This window comes from Takifugu rubripes, chromosome 16 (assembly GCF_901000725.2).
Source record: "Takifugu rubripes chromosome 16, fTakRub1.2, whole genome shotgun sequence".
Classification (NCBI taxonomy): Eukaryota; Metazoa; Chordata; class Actinopteri; order Tetraodontiformes; family Tetraodontidae; genus Takifugu; species Takifugu rubripes.
Window position 1 is genome coordinate 523,334 of NC_042300.1, and position 15,776 is coordinate 539,109.

At 43.2% G+C, this 15,776-nt stretch overlaps 1 protein-coding gene and 1 pseudogene across 5 annotated transcripts in view; both read right to left on the reverse strand.

Moving 5' to 3' along the window:
* The window catches only part of fynb (FYN proto-oncogene, Src family tyrosine kinase b), a 50,616-nt gene extending 40,324 nt beyond the window's left edge, over positions 1–10,292 (reverse strand). For 2 of the 5 annotated variants that reach the window (XM_029849303.1, XM_011618956.2), the window contains exons 1-2: positions 10,134–10,291; positions 1,772–1,839 (exon numbers count right to left, since the gene is read on the reverse strand). The gene's annotated coding sequence lies outside the window, so the exon portion shown is untranslated. Of the gene's footprint in view, positions 1–654; positions 792–1,771; positions 1,840–10,133 lie in introns of those variants that run through there. The other 3 variants (XM_029849305.1, XM_029849304.1, XM_029849306.1) reach the window with 3 other exon arrangements.
* Positions 10,293–11,615: 1,323 nt separating this feature from the next.
* Positions 11,616–15,044, reverse strand: LOC115253066 (uncharacterized; annotated as a pseudogene).
* Between the last annotated feature and the right edge of the window lie 732 nt (positions 15,045–15,776).

Genomic DNA, 15,776 nt, shown 5'->3' on the forward strand with positions numbered 1-15,776 from the left:
GCTCAAAGCCCTTGAGATCCTCCTGTAGAATTTTAAAATTGGAACAATGCATTTCACAAATGTTTGTAATTGTGGCCTGAAAAGATGGCCAAATTGTGAAATGATTGTTAAAAAAGGCAACTGCTGCAGCTAGAAATAGGATATGGCATGTGTTTTACAAGGAGCTTAAAGTTCTTTTCAAAACTACTAAATAATCTTAATCTAAAAGTCAATTGTCCATAACAGATCATTTGGACAAGAGTAAAATACACAACCTAAACTAAATCTAAATATGCCAATATTCAGTATATTGTGAAGTTTATTTTTATTAATTTGTTTTTATCGGCAACCAAAGAGTCAAAAATACTAAGACACGGTCAAATAAATCAGTTACTAATACTTTTTTTTTCAGTTGATATAAAGTTTAAAGAGAAAGGGGGAAAACATAAGAGTGGAAATCTCAGTAAAAGTGCGGTCTCAAGGCAGCTACAAAGTCCACATTTACAGTATTTACCACGACGTCAACAGAGAAGAACAGGCAAGAGAAACCAAAAAATAGTGCTGTGAGTAATTGTCACACGGCTGCAAACAACTTCCATCACAAGGGCTGTCAAAGATGCAGCAGGGAAATTAAGAGTGAAAAATGGTCTGGAATAAAGGCATCAGGTGACTCACACTTTTCACCTACCCAAAGTTAAGACATCTGCAATGTTCCCACAGCAGAGCTGCTCTTCAGGTGTGTGCTTCGCAGAGCTTCTGAAGATGCTTGCACTGGCCAAAGCACAAAACCCTGCTAACCTTTTCAGGAGAAGTTGAGTCACCCATGAAAGGAGGAGCCAGCGCCACAATCAGACAGCTCAATTAAACAAAAATAATAAAAGAGCTATGACCACTTTGATGAATGAGATTGCAGGAATTGAATTTTACAAAAACAAAAGACAAGATAAATAAATCCTGTCCAGTTTCTCAGCTGGTTTCTAACACATCACTGAAATGGAAATCACTTCGGACATGATTTTTATCTTGCGCTGCGGACGGCAGAACAACAAACAGCAACAAGCAGTAATGTAAATGATCCAAAAACCAGCAAGTATCTTTAACCGCCTGTTCTAATTTGATACAATAATGAGTCTTAAGTCCTCTTAAGCAGAAATACAGCCTTTCCAGCGCGTGGGCTTTAGTAAATAAAAGGAACTTATTTTCAACGCTATATTTCAGACTCCTTTACATCTAGACTGATAATACCTTGGGCTCATTATATGAATATAAACATCATCCCAAACTTTAATTTGTACCTCTATGCTGCAATGACCTACTGAAATCCTTAATGAGCTATATTATTAATTACATAATTACAATGAGTATACAAGTACGCAAATTGAACCTCTACATTTGTGAGAAAGGAAATAGAAGAAAACATATAACTCAGTGGAGATGTGCACATGTGTTCTATACTGTATATAACAGGACACAAAAGGTTGAGCTGGTTACTTATTCTGCCCTGTTGGTCGACCTGTGCCATGGTGACCTCTTAGCACAAGTACTTGTTGCATTGATGTGAACGCCTGCTGCCCAGTCCAGCTTAACACACTACAGGTGAGTGTGCAGGAGAGGCAGGAGGTTAGCCCCTGGCAAACAATCTCAACCAGTGGCAGCCAGCTGGTTGCAGTCCTCTACAATGTTTTTGCATCCATCCATCTGCCATCAGTAACTACACCACAGAATGTTCTTCCTGTGTGAGTTAAGTGAAATTGTTTGAGTTGTCAGAGTGTACAGGAAGCAGAGTTGGTACCTCTGGTTCAGGCGTAGCAGGAGTTTTACTTCCTCGACATTGCTTTGTGCTGCAATCAAACAGTTGCCCTGCAGAGACACAGAGACAGTCAATAATTCAACTCCCCCCTCTTCCATCAACCATAAATATCATGTGCACGCTCATTCATGCATCATGGAGAAACTGTTCAGCCAGTTCAAGGCTCAGCTAATGCAATGTCAAGATATCAAGTAATAGAAATGTAGATGAAATGGTTAATAATTGTAGATCCATCCATCTGGAGTGAAGCCTCAGCTGACTCTTGACTGCCGTTTGTGGGGTTTTGACTAGCAAAGAGCAGGTTAGTGATGAGAACACACCAAGTGCCCTCATTACTTAAAAACATGTTTCACTGCAGGCAAGTGGAGTTTATTACAGCCATTATTCACTTAGATATTTAGGAATATTTGTCCCGACTGAGTGATATAAGACTACAGAAGCATGAAACAGATTTATTATCAGCAGTCATTAAAACATAAAGCAGCAACTGATGTTTAAATAAATGTTCTTGGAAGTGACAATTGTATTTAATACTTAAACATTTACATTATAATAACATGTTTATATCACATACAGGAGAGTGAAAAAGGTTTTATGACAAGGTTTTAAAAGATGAAAAAACTGCACAACTAAAAAAATCAAAGTAAAAAAATCAAAAACAAAGTTACCCACATGGCCTTCCACCTAGCTGTAACTGCTTTACAGAAGACACAACACCATTGCTATCGGATATATCGCAGCCCGTCAGCAGTTTATGTAATTGTAGCCACTCAGACCCTCAAGTCTAATTAAATCTGTCTCTAGATTTGAGCAGTGTTGCAGCGTAGCTGCAAACGCATGCAGGTTTAGCCTTCTGACACAACACTGCATGCAGATGCAGAAAACTACAGCTGGCATAATCCCTCCCTGTCACCAGTGTCTCAGGCTGAGAATCACTCATTGGGTCAGGAGTTCAACACATGCAGATGTCACCAAGTAAGTTCCACGGACTGTGTCCTGAAGCTCATCATAACCACAAACCTGCTCTAACAATTATTATCAGATAAAACACAGAGGACAAGGAGATTACAAAAGACATCTCCCAGTTTTTCATTCTGCATATTTAGTTCTGCATTAAGTTCTGCATATTTTTCAGAAGTAAATCCAAAGATGTGATGTGACTGAATTACAGCAACTAGTAATAGTGCTGTATACGTACACTGTCACTAACACAATAGGTTATATGGTGACCAGAACACTGCAGCTAACTACGGGATCAATCAAACTAGTAATTTAAAGTCTATATCCAAGCTGATAAATGCATGAACACAAGTTCCATGACTGGTAGGGCACAAAAGGCTCAATCATCCTGCTGCTCCAGGGGCATGTAGGGGCATGTGGGGGCTTGCCAGTGGTCAATCTGTACCCAGAACCGTATTTGCACCACATCCTTTCAGCACACGTGCGAACCAACTTGCATTATTTTTTCTGTTTGTCGCCAAAAACAGACAGACAGTTTTGTGCGCGAGTTAAAACTTGAACGAAACACACACGGCAGATGCCAAACTCAGAAACATCTGTTTGCAGGCCATTTCGGGGCATCTGTGCACATCCTCAACCACCTCAACCCCCAAGTCTTTATACAGCGTCAATAATCCTTTGTATTTAGTTTTTCTGTAGAATAAATAAATACTATGAAAATTATAAAAGGGACAGTTTTATACCTTAAATTCTATGCACTTCTGAAACACACACCTTTACACATGAATCCTGCTATGGACTGTCACACACACATTACACAAGAACTATACAATAGACCGTCTCACACACATGTTTCTATACACTTAAGCAGGATTTCTCACCAAATATTAAAATAATTATTGTCACCTTAATGTGACATGCTGTTTTTGTAATAAATACCCTGAAACTAACTAACATTTCTTTTGGGATTTTGAATTAAGACAAACTGATGGCTAATTTTAGGAGCAATTTTTCATGCATCCAAAAAAAACCTGTCAAGTAGAGGCAATACCATCAATGGGAACAGGACATATTTTAGCCTACTTGTATAGTGTGTACGCGTTAGCTGCTAGCATGTTACATCCCACTGTTATCTCAAGGCCTTCTTTACATCTATTGTATTTAATATTTCCCATATATTTTGGAGGGCCAGGTGTGGGGCTCAGAAATAACACAGTCTCTGGTGGTGAGTGACACTTTTTGTGCTTTCCTGAAGAGTTCTTTGTAGTCATAATTCTAGTCAAACCCCATTTTCTAGTCTAGCAGACTAGAATCCAGACTACATCATCCTTTCATCATCATTAAATCAGCAAATATTAATACAGCAAATTCTAACATTTAACAGGTCACACAGAAGGTGGGGAAACCCTGAGTCCAGATGGTGTGATGTCAATGAGAGCAGAGCTGTCAGCACCTCCAGTAATTCACTGTAATGGTGCTGTAGAGTTAAAGAGGAAGTGAACAGAGAGCCGCAGAGCTCTAAAGCCTCACACAGCAGTGGAAAGTTATTGAAACCTTGAGATTGGGGGGTGTTAGGCAGTCAAAATGCTGGCGTGCTATGCATGGAGACCTGATTGCATGAAACCATTTTTAAAAATCCATAATTCATGAAGTCAATGCTGTATAATAATTTGTTGGTGATACAGCTTTTTTTTTTTAGTGTGGGTAATGGCAGTTCAGTCTGTTGGGGACTGGGCTGAGAAGTGGAGGGTTCTCGGTTTGAGCCACCGTGCAGACAAAACATAGGTGGTGTTCTGGTACCACTGAGCAAGGTACTGAACCCAGAAATGCTCATATGGGGCCCTGCAATGAACTGGAGACTCAACCAAGGGTGGAACCTGCCTTCGCCCATTGTGTACCCAGTACCCACTTAGTTTTTGTCTTGATAATAGTCTTGTCCCAGTGCTGCCGTCCAAGCTTAAGTGTTCGATTTTAAATTTGATTGACTTTTTCTTGCCTGGCGATTCTTTCCCTTTAAATTTATTATCAAGCCTTCCATTTACCAAACTGGTTTTGCCAAATTAAAACTATTTTTTGGTTCTTGACCTTTGTTGGAGGTGCGGATTTAAGTCCAGAGAACTGAGCCTGATAGTATGAACATGACAGAATGGACACAGCCAACTCACCAGATCTCCTGGCAGCGCTGAAGGCTCAGTTTTAGGAGATTCACCAGCAGGAGGAGCAGTTGTCCTCTCTGCACTATGACGTGGGGAAATGACTGTGCGACCTGAACATTTATTGTGGCATTTTGGTAATTAGTTCAACTTTCTTTTTGACCAGTTTAAAACTGGAGCCTTTCCTCCTCCACTGGTTCTTGTAGCTCCAACCTATCTGATCCAGTGTCCAGTTCACCTCTCCAGCCCTGAGAGTTTTTTTGGTGAGAGAGAGGGACAGAAAAAAATCCACTCCAGGTTTTCAAGTTATGCCACAGTGAGAGCTTCTCTCAAGCTCCCCAGACCTGCAGCCTTCCTTGATTACCATACCGAACATCTGAGCTTTTGCCTTTTTAAGTCTCCTGATCAGCCTTTAGTATTAAGACTACACAACCCCCAGTTGGATTGGTCCAATGCTGATGTGCTGCAGTGGCAAAAGCCCTGTAAATGAAACTGGTTTTCACAGATTTCTACAGTCCATTAGTCAGCTAACCCTTGGACACATTTCCGCTTTCACTCCACCTGAGTTGACATCAGATGTTTCCCCATGTTATCATGCTATCTCAGGTAGGTCTTCATTAAGACTAGAGCACTCTCTCTCTCTCTCTCTTGACTTACAATTGATTCATTTCTTGGACCATATCCTCCTAAGGGATGACTGTAGTCCCTCTCTTCACCAAAGACTAAGGCTATGAAGGTGTACTTTGAAGCTTCACTGGCACCTGGAATCAGCCACCCATCTTCATCCTCTGGAGCCGGGTTTTTCTTTGCGTGTAAAAAATTGACTCTCTCCTTCCTTGCATTGTCAATAGAGGAATGAATAACTTTCAGTCATGTCAGGTGCACTCAAACTCTTGAACAGGGCCAAAATATTCACCAAACTGGGCCTGAGGAATGCTTACCAGCTTGCTTACCACAACACATGAGCACCTTATCATGCTGTTTTGGATTAGTCAATGCTCCTGTTTATTAAGTGTTTGTAAGTGAAATCCTTCAGGTTATGCTGAATGCTTTTGTTTGCCTACTAGATGATTCACGATTTTCTCCCCAGATGAATCCAGCCGCATTAACAATGTTCAACAGGTCCCCCAGTGTCTCCTTAGTCATGAGCTCTTAATGGTTCTTCTATCACAAGTTTATTAAAGTACGTGGGCCTTGAGGAGCTCTCATTTCTACTTATTCCACGTTCAGCCTGTCTCTCAAGACAAAGAATGTCTTCAAGAAGCTTTGCTACTGCTTCCATCCTCATACTTCACATCCTGAACTTCAGTTTGTGGTGAAAGTTGATGCTTCGAATGTGGGGGTGAAGGCCATCTTTTCACGGATGCCTGTTAATGACAATAAGCTTCATCCTTCTACTTTTCTATCTTGTGAGTTGTCTGGAGCAGAGAGGAACTACAATGTTGGTGACGGAACCACTAGCAATCAAGGTGGCCTTGGAGGAGTGGTGACACTGGCTGAAAAGGGCCTGAGGTGCTATTTTTGGTCTGGACAGATCAGAAGAACCTTCAGTACATTAAGATGGCTAAAAGACTCAGTGAAAGATGGAATAGATTTTTAATTTGTTCAATTTAATTAGTTCCTTCAGACTAGGCTCTAAGAATGGCAAACAAGGTTCTCTTTCAAGTATTTCCTAAATCCCAAGATTTTTTCACTTATTATTCCTGAGTTATGCATTTTGAGTGCTTTGACATGGAAGCACAGAGTCCATGGTGAACCTTGGTTCCTGAAAGAGGCTGTAAAGGACTGTTCCCTACCTGCCCCTCACCATAAGTGGACTAAAACACACACCCTTACACATGAATCCTACTATGGACTGTCACACACACATTGCACAAGAACTGTACAAAATGTCTCACACACATGTACCCCATGCAAGAACCCTGATATGAACTCTTGCACACTCACAAAGAACCATATGTCAGTCTCTGCAATGGACTGTTACACACATACACTAGACCCTTCTCCAACCATCTTGTTGCTGCAGTTGAATGTCACTTTCAATAAATTGTGCTACATAAGACTGTGATGGTTGCACTACCCCCCTAATCCCAGATGGGTGTGTTGTTGTGACATCTCCTTGTTACGCCTATTTATGTTCCTCACTTTTGTGTTACCCTGATAGATGTGAGAAACACCATTTTGATGCTCTGCATCTCATGCAGAGGAAACATCAAATAAAGTCCTTGAATCCTAAATGCTGCGTGGATTGGTTTTAAAGCACGAGACTCCATTTGGTTCACAACACCACAAATGTTAACACCATAACAAAACCTGGTGGTGCTAAATTAAAGACTTGGACAGTCTGAATGATGTTAACAGATCAGATTATTTAGACTATAAAATGATATCAGCCAGGTCTTTTTTTTGTTATCCTTTTGTCAGAATCACAACTGCAAAGATTTCTATTTTCATTTTTTATGAGATGCTTGGTAGGTCTGGAAGACAAAAAAGCTTGTACTTCAAAAACATTTACACAGTTCTACACCTCAGAGCCCATAAAAACAACAAAAGGAATGAATGGAAGCTGGGGTATTACAGAAGTGCTTTTCTTTTCTTTTTGTCTTCAATCATAAACATCAAGTGAGGGGACTGCCAGCAGGGTGCATCTCTGTATCAGCACAACATTAATGAAAACACAGGCCATAAACTAATTCTGAGACTCTTATCGACTTATTTACTAGAACTTTACTACTGCAGTGGCAGCATCTCAGGGTGATTGATCTTTGTCGTAAATGTCACCCTACAATTTCTCATAATCATCTTCTATTACTACCAGTAAATGGAACTGAAAATCGACCACTTTCTCTCTCAGCAATACTGAATGCACCTACTCAAATAAACGATTTCCCTTTAAAGTTCAGTGCAACACAAGTTTAATAGATCAAATAACACTGACAAGTCTAATGATAACTTAACACCAGTTTGCATTTTAATGCTGTTCATGTGCACAAATAAAAGTTTTCCTGGTGAAGTCAATAAAATAAAGTACCATCGCCTCTGGAAAGTATCATCTGGGTGGTGACGCTTCTGTTTCAACATGGTTTTAATTAATGCCGCTTCTAAAATATCTCTTGTAAACCTCTGGATGTTGCTGTTTTGAAATTATGAAATACAAATTCTCTTTATATGTATTTGATTAACAATTTTAGGACTATAAGTGTAAGAGCAGAACATGGCTGATTCCCTGACTGTGCTCATGTGATGAAAGCTGACTTCAGCTACCGGAGAAACTAGAATTTTTTCTGGTGGTCAGCAGAGTAAATGATTTTTACTTAATGTATTCAGCGGTGAGGTTTAAATACGAGGTGAGGTGCTTCAGTGCACTAGTGAACCTCTGAATAAATAAATGGATGGGGGAGCTAAATGGAATTGGAGATTAGAAAGAAAAAAGTGAGGATGATTAAAATGGAGAGCAGGATATGAGACATAGCCATGGGGCTTAGAGGCTCCGTCTGTTCTCCAGATGAAAACGGAGCAACTGTGACGATGACAAGCAGGAACTTTACAAACTAACTTAAAGGCATTGAACAGCTTAAAGTACATATGAGAAATACCATTACTGTGATCAGACAAAAGGATGTAAGAGGCCTGCTGAATTCAGACTTTGTTGTTAGTCACTTAACTTAAAAGATTCCTCAGACAATAGTCCGAATTTAAACTGCAGCACAAAAATACTCATGTCCTCTCACATGAAATTGCTGGTGTGTGTGAGCGTGGGTGTGTGTGTGAAGAATAATCCCTATCTTTTTATGTGTGCTCTCCAATGCTGGAGTGAAGCTCCATTGACTAAATGGACACAGCCTGTGCACTTGCCAACTTTTAATCATCGGTAACAATATCGCCAACAATATATAATGATATCTCAGGACACATATGCTCCATCTCCAACCTGGAGATGGAGCAAAGATTATCTTGTCACACACATGACACGTAAGCAGGGACCATCAGATCATGTGTTGACACCAACTCTTGGAATTTATCGGAGTTTAGCTGGCCAGATGCTTTTGAAATATCAGTCTGCAAACCATGAAGACTCCAAAATGCCAATCCAACAACAGGTAAATTAAGTTTGTGGCAAAACAAACAGAGAGTAGAGAGAGTGTCACATTGCATGGCTTTTTCAGTTGAACAGAAATATACCTAAAGAAATACACACCACCATGTTATTTGCTTGTTGTTTGGAGTAGCAATAAGACAGAACCGCTTTTACATCACTTGGATTCAGGTATTGATTGAATGTGAGAACTATTCTCTGGATGCTCATTGTTAATGGGGGTGGGTATTTTCCTGATCAAAAATGAGTTAAAAATCTCTGGAAGCTCTTTTTTTTTTTTTTTAAAAAAAAGCATTTTAATGACAGTTTATAACAGATTAAGTGATCATCAGTAATGCCAAAATTATTTGTGAAATGAAACCATTTTTTCCCCTCTAGAAAAGTGAAGGAACTCTGAAATGAAGGAAACTCAGAAGCTCTTGTAAGTGTTGCACGTTTGCTTTGAAGGAGCTAGTTAAGTGCTGTAATCAAAGATAACGGGACTTCTATTGTCCCTATTTCTTCACACTAAACTTTTGAATAAAAAACTATTTTTTATAAGACTTGCAACATCTCCACACCTCTGTGAAGACATGTTCTTTTCTTTGTAAAATAACTCCTCTTCTTAACCACTTTATTCCAGAAAGCAAACTGGATACCAGAGAGGTTAAGTATGTTTAGGGTTGTGTCCTTCATCTGACTTCACTAAGCATCACTGGGGATTTTGATGTTGATGAGGAGGAAGAGGAGGATGAGGATGGTGGTGGTGGTGGTGGTGATAATGATGATGATGGAGAGGAAAAAGGGCAGTGGGGTAAACAACACAGCAGACAGACAAAGCCCTCCACCTCAAGATGCTTGAAGATCCATAACAACAAACAACAAGACCAACAGCCACAATGAGAGGAAGAAAGAGGTGATGATATGGGCTTCTATCATGGGCTTCATTCGTCAAACCTATCTATCTAAACATGGTGCCGCGTGTAATTCACTGACAAAAGTAAAATAGACGGCGTATCACCGAAGGCACAGCCTAATGATCAGCTGAACGATCCAACTTCATATTAACAATATCCCCATACGTTGCATTTGAAAGATTTACTTTTGTTTAAAGCGACACAAACGAGTTGAATGGCAAACAAGATATTATTCTTACCGGTTCAACCTGCACCAATTACCTGGGGCACGCTATTCCATGGCCCCGGGTTAAAAGATATGGTAAATTTGTGGCAGACTCTGCGGCTCTAGTGTGCCCCAGCACCTCCGAGTTGCTGGTCGGAGTCGCGGTGTGTGATGGCGTAGCTCTGCAGGGCCGGGACCAGACTGTTGTTGCCTTCACGGAGTATCGGACAACGTATATCTGCAGCTCTGACTCTTGACTTTATTGGGTTATAAACGGACTTTTGCTGTCTGCTTTTGAACAATATAGCTGTTCAGAGCCTTCAAGAGACTACAACTGTATTTGTGGTCTGCCTGAATTCACACTCTGGTCCACACTACGCAGCAGCTACATTTAGCATTTCCACAGACCTCCCTGCAGGGCCTTGGCCACATTGCTGCTGCCTTTAAGACTATCAGGAAAATCCTCCACTGGTTTACAACCAAGCAGATGCTGCATTGAGGTTTTGAGACGACACATTCCTAATGTTGCCATTGTTATATTCATGTACCGTCGGCCAATGCAGTTGTACAGGGCCAAGACTATCCTCATGTTGCTGAAAAGATTTCCAGGTAAAAATCTAAATATCACTAATCTACTGTGTGCTGAACTTTCAGATTTCAGAGCAACGGGAGGAGAATTCGATCTCCAATCGGTTACAGAAATAATTCCTTAATGAAGTGACCAGAAAAAGTTTGAACCACGGCAGAGGAAATGTATTCACCTTAAGAAATATAAATAGACCGTCTTCATTTAAATAAAAAAATTAAGTACAAAAAGTATATTTTATTTCAGCTGGAATGAGTGAATTATCGATTTTTAAATGGTTCATTTTTGACATTGGGACAGGACACCCAGTAAGTGCGTTAATGGCTTTAATGAAATAGCGACATCTTCTGGTTTTTCACCGAATACCATTTGATCGTCATGCAAAGCAAAAGAAAAGAATTTCTGTAGAACAGCTCACACGAACCGTGGAAATGGTTGAAAGACATCAGCTTTCTAATCCTCATTGTTGTTAATTTGATGTATTTGTTTTTTTTTAAGGATAAACTTAGTTATCATCACATGCACAATTATGCACAGTTCAATGCCCCAAAAAACTGAACTCAAAGTGTGGAAGGTTTTCCATCCACGTTGGGTTTTAATCACGTGACGATGATGATGATGATGATGAGGATGATGATAAATAATCTCTGATGCTGATAACACTGTTTTGTTTTTGTGTTGGGGGGGGGGGGGTGTTAAATAAATAAATAACTGTGCTAACCTCCTCTGACACCACTGTGAGCAGTTGGACAGTCATAAAGAAACTGATCTGCCATATGTATATTTTGGAACTGATTATTGGTGAATGAGCAGTAAAAATTATGGGAGAAGGATGGAGAGTAAAAATTATGATTTTTTTAAATTTTACTTTTGGAAATTGTATGTGTTTTATGTATTTTTTACTATTAATTAGTTATTGAATACACCTCTAGGTGCTACTTGGACGCATCATCAGTGATGAACCTGAGGTCATAGGGTGTTTTGGGTCAGTGATCATCAAACACCCTCGCTCGGGCGACCCAGCCGGGGGTGATCAGCCCCCGACTTGCGTCCAAGTGGCCCACTACACCACGGATCCCCCCTCCGAATCCATAGCCATCTTGAAGCTTTCTCCCCAGCCTCTATGATGGTTTCGGTGGCTCTTCTGCACAGCTGGCCTTTTACTCCAAGGAGTTTTAGAGTGTGGGGTAATGATTGGCCAGCAAAACCCCGGCACCCCACCTCGACTGGTTCGCAGCGGGCTTTCCAGCCGTTGTTCTGGCACTCGATTACCAGATTGGCATATTTGGCCCTCTTGCGCTCGTTGGCCTCCTCCAGTCTGTCTTCCCAGGGGACAGTAAGCTCAACCAGGGCCACTTGCTTCGTTGACTCTGATGTTAGCACCATATCTGGGCGGAGTGAAGTGGCCGAAATATGCTCTGGGAACTTGAGCTGTCTTCCCAGGTCGACTTGCCTTCCCAGTCCTGTGCCGTGGTGAGAAGCCCTCCGGAGGAACTTGGCTGTTGTTGTGCCTTCTCCCCAGCTCTGACGAAGGTGATGGACTGCTTGGGAGTGTTCTGGTACTTACAGTTGTTGATGGCTGCACTGACTGTGTCTGCCAGAGTCCTAAGCACCTGGTCGTGACGCCAGCGATACCGTCCGTCCCCCAAGGCCTTCGGGCAGCAACCGAGGATGTGTTCAAGGGTGGCTCTCTTTTTGCACAGCTGGCATGCCGCAGTGGCTGCTAAGCCCCAGCGCTGCAGATTGGTTGGGCTTGGGAGTACGTTGTATACTGACTGGATGAGGAACCTGATGTGCTGGGGTTCGAGTCTCCAGAGCTCCGGCCAGGTGAGTTTTCGGTGTTCGGCGTGCTCCCACCTTGTCCAGGCGCTTTGTTGGTACATAGCCACCATCTTGACCCTCCGATCTTCCTCCAACTCTGCTCTGATCTCATCCTGTACCATACTCCGCTTCTCCCTCCCTCTGGCTTTGTCGTAGCGGGGTATGGAGAAGCTGCCCAGTCCCGCCCGGCCCACTGCTGTATTGCCCACCAGGATATTATGTGCAGCCGTGCCTATGCTCTGTCAATGGCTTCCTGCACCTTCCACTTCCTCCCCGTTTTCACCAGGATTCCTGCTGTAGCAACTTTCGTGTCAGAGGAGTCCCGGTACATCATCAGCTCCCTGGCACGTGTGACCATAAACTCCTCTGACAGGCCGCTGATTGGAAGCTGCAGCGTGGTGGAATGGCCATACAGAGCAATGCTGCTAAGGGATTGAGGGAGCCCAAGTCAGCTGCGGAGAAACTGGCTGATGTTTTGTTCCAGCATCTCCACCGTAGACATGGGCGGAACCGGTCGGCCACCTTGCCTTTCCTCAGGACCAGAGACCTGGACTTGGCGGGCTTGAAGCCCATCCTCGCCCAAGAGATGAGCCGCTCTAGCCCCTGGAGTAGCCACCTGCAGCAGGGAACAGAGGTTGTCATCACTGTGAGGTCGTCCATAAACGCTCTTATGGGGGGCTGCCGAGTGCCAGATCTTGACAAGGGGCCTCTAAATTCCACCTCAGCCGACTTAACCTCATGTTCATGGCCAAGGAGAAGAGTGGCACCGAAATAGTGCAGCCTGTTATAATACATTTCTCCAGGCGTTGCCAGGCGGATGTTAATGATCCTGACGTTACCCTCAGATGGAAGTTGTTGTAATAGTCCAGAATGAGGTTGATGATGGTTCCTGGCACATGGTGTCTTGTCAATGCTGTTTCGACGAGCTTATGGGGGATGGATCAATAGGCGTTTGATAGGTCTAGCCAGAGTGTTGCCAAGTCGCCTCTGCTTTCCCTTGCCTCCCGGATCAGTTGGGAAACCACACCCATGTGCTCTAGGCATCCCGGAACACCTGGGACTCCCCCCTTCTGTACTGAGGTGTCTATGTAACCATCCTTCAAGAGGAAATCTGTAAGCCGTTGGGACACTATCTTGAAGAAGATTTTCCCTTCAACACATAGCAGCGAGATGATTCGGAACTGCTCGATGTTACTTGCATCCTCCTTTTTTGGAATCCAAATTCCTTCTGCAGACTGCCATTGAGTGGTGACCCTTCCCCTGCGCCAGATCACCTTCATGATCTTCCATGATCTTCCTCGCACAAGGAGTTTGGGCACTGCCTGTAGACTCTGTATGGGACTCCGCTGGGGCCTGGGGAGGAGCTTGATCTTGCCGCCATCACTGCTTCTTTGACCTCTTTCAGGGTGGGCTCGGTGGTGTTGAACTGAACCACAGGCTCTGGCTGCTTTACCAGTGCCTCGCATGGGCCGAGATCTTGTTCCCTTAACGGATCACTGAAGGTGATATTGAGGTGGTGGTTAATCTCCTCTACAGGACAGGTCAGGTTGCCGCTCTTCTTCTGTCCCAATAGTCGCTTGGTGAAGCTGAACGGGTTGGTGATGAATGCCTTGCGCTTCTTGGCCCTCTCCTTTCCTTTCCTTCTATGCCATTCAGCTCACCTGAGTGTGATGAGCTTCCTCCTCAAGATTTGCCTGAGCTCAGACAAGGCGTCTCTCTCCTCCTCCCTTGCTGCTCTGAACTGCCGTTTCAAGGTCTTCAGTTCCTGCCTCAGTTGACTGATCTTGAGCTCCCGCCGGTTGGGTCTTGCTGATTCCTTTCTCACAGGCCTTTCTGTCACCCCAAACCGTTCTGCACCAATGGTTGTTATGTAGGTGCACATGGCCTGGAGTTTGTGGTCCACATTTCCCCTCACTGTTGTCTCCATGACCTTGTCTATGTCCTCATCCAGCTGAAGCCACTCCTTGTTGTTGGCGGCAGGCCACTTAACCCAACGTTGTTCTGATTTTCCACTCTGCGGGACGACTGGTGCGGCTTGGAGGTTCCGGGCGCTGTGGGGTGGCTCCGGGCCTGGCTCCTCCTCCATCTGACCAGGGACTGTGACGAGCACTATTTCTGAAGTGTTGGCCACTGCCCCTGTGCGTTGCTTTACCTTCCCTCCCTTCAGGCAGGCCATCTTGGTCTGATGGATTTTAAGACCTGTCGGGTTTTTGCACACCTTGCCGCAGAAACAAACTGTGCTCTTTATTGATTGTCCGTTAGCTGGGGTCGTTGCCGGTAGGTCAGTCCGATTGGGATTCTCATCCCCCCCCCTCGGGAATCCCAAGGGGTATGTTTCGGAAGGGTTCTTTGTAGCTTGCTTTGGGTGCTCCTTCACAGGAACTGCAGTTCGGGGTGCTAGCCCTTGCTGCCCCGGTTGCCGTCTTTCCGTGCTGTCAACTGTCTCTCCAGTTGTTGCCACTCTATTCATGGTCGTCATCCAGACTTTCCCAGTGGTCACTGGCGAGGCCAGACATGATAGTTATTGAATACACCTCTAGGTGCTACTTGGACGCATCATCAGTGATGAACCCCAGGTCATAGGGTGTTTCGGGTCATTGATCATCAAACACCCTCGCTCGGGTGACCCAGCCGGGGGTGATCAGCCCCCAACTTGCGTCCAAGTGGCCCACTACACCACGGATCCCTCCTCCGGATCCATAGCCATCTTGAAGCTTTCTCCGCAGCCTCTATGATGGTTTTGATGGCTCTTCTGCACAGCTGGCCTTTTACTCCAAGGAGTTTTAGAGTGCGGGGTAATGATTGGCCAGCAAAACCCCCCAATAGCGGTGGGTGGATGTTTGCTTATAAAAATATAGTCTGGAAAAATGCTCTCTTATATTCTTACTGGACAGAGAGATGAGAAAGTCTGGGAAAATCCTGGTCAAAATATCTGTAAATGTGAACAGTAGGCAATTAGAAAATGTAATTATTTCCAAAGGACAGGGGGTTTATAATGAAAAACTCGACATACACTTGCTCAGCAGGGGAAAACTCGAAGAAAAGAGCTACCGGTAAGTGTTTTGCATAAGTGCAAAATGCCCAAGTTTCAACTTTGTAAAAAGATTTATTTTTTTTAAATTCAGCATTAGGGGTTGAGTGTGTCCAAGTATGTTCTTCACTAAACTGTAACATGACAGTGGCTAGATTTAAAGAGTTGTTTTTTTTTAAATCTAAAAAAATACACCAGCAGTTTTAGGTTATATCACTACTACATTCACTAGACTAGAT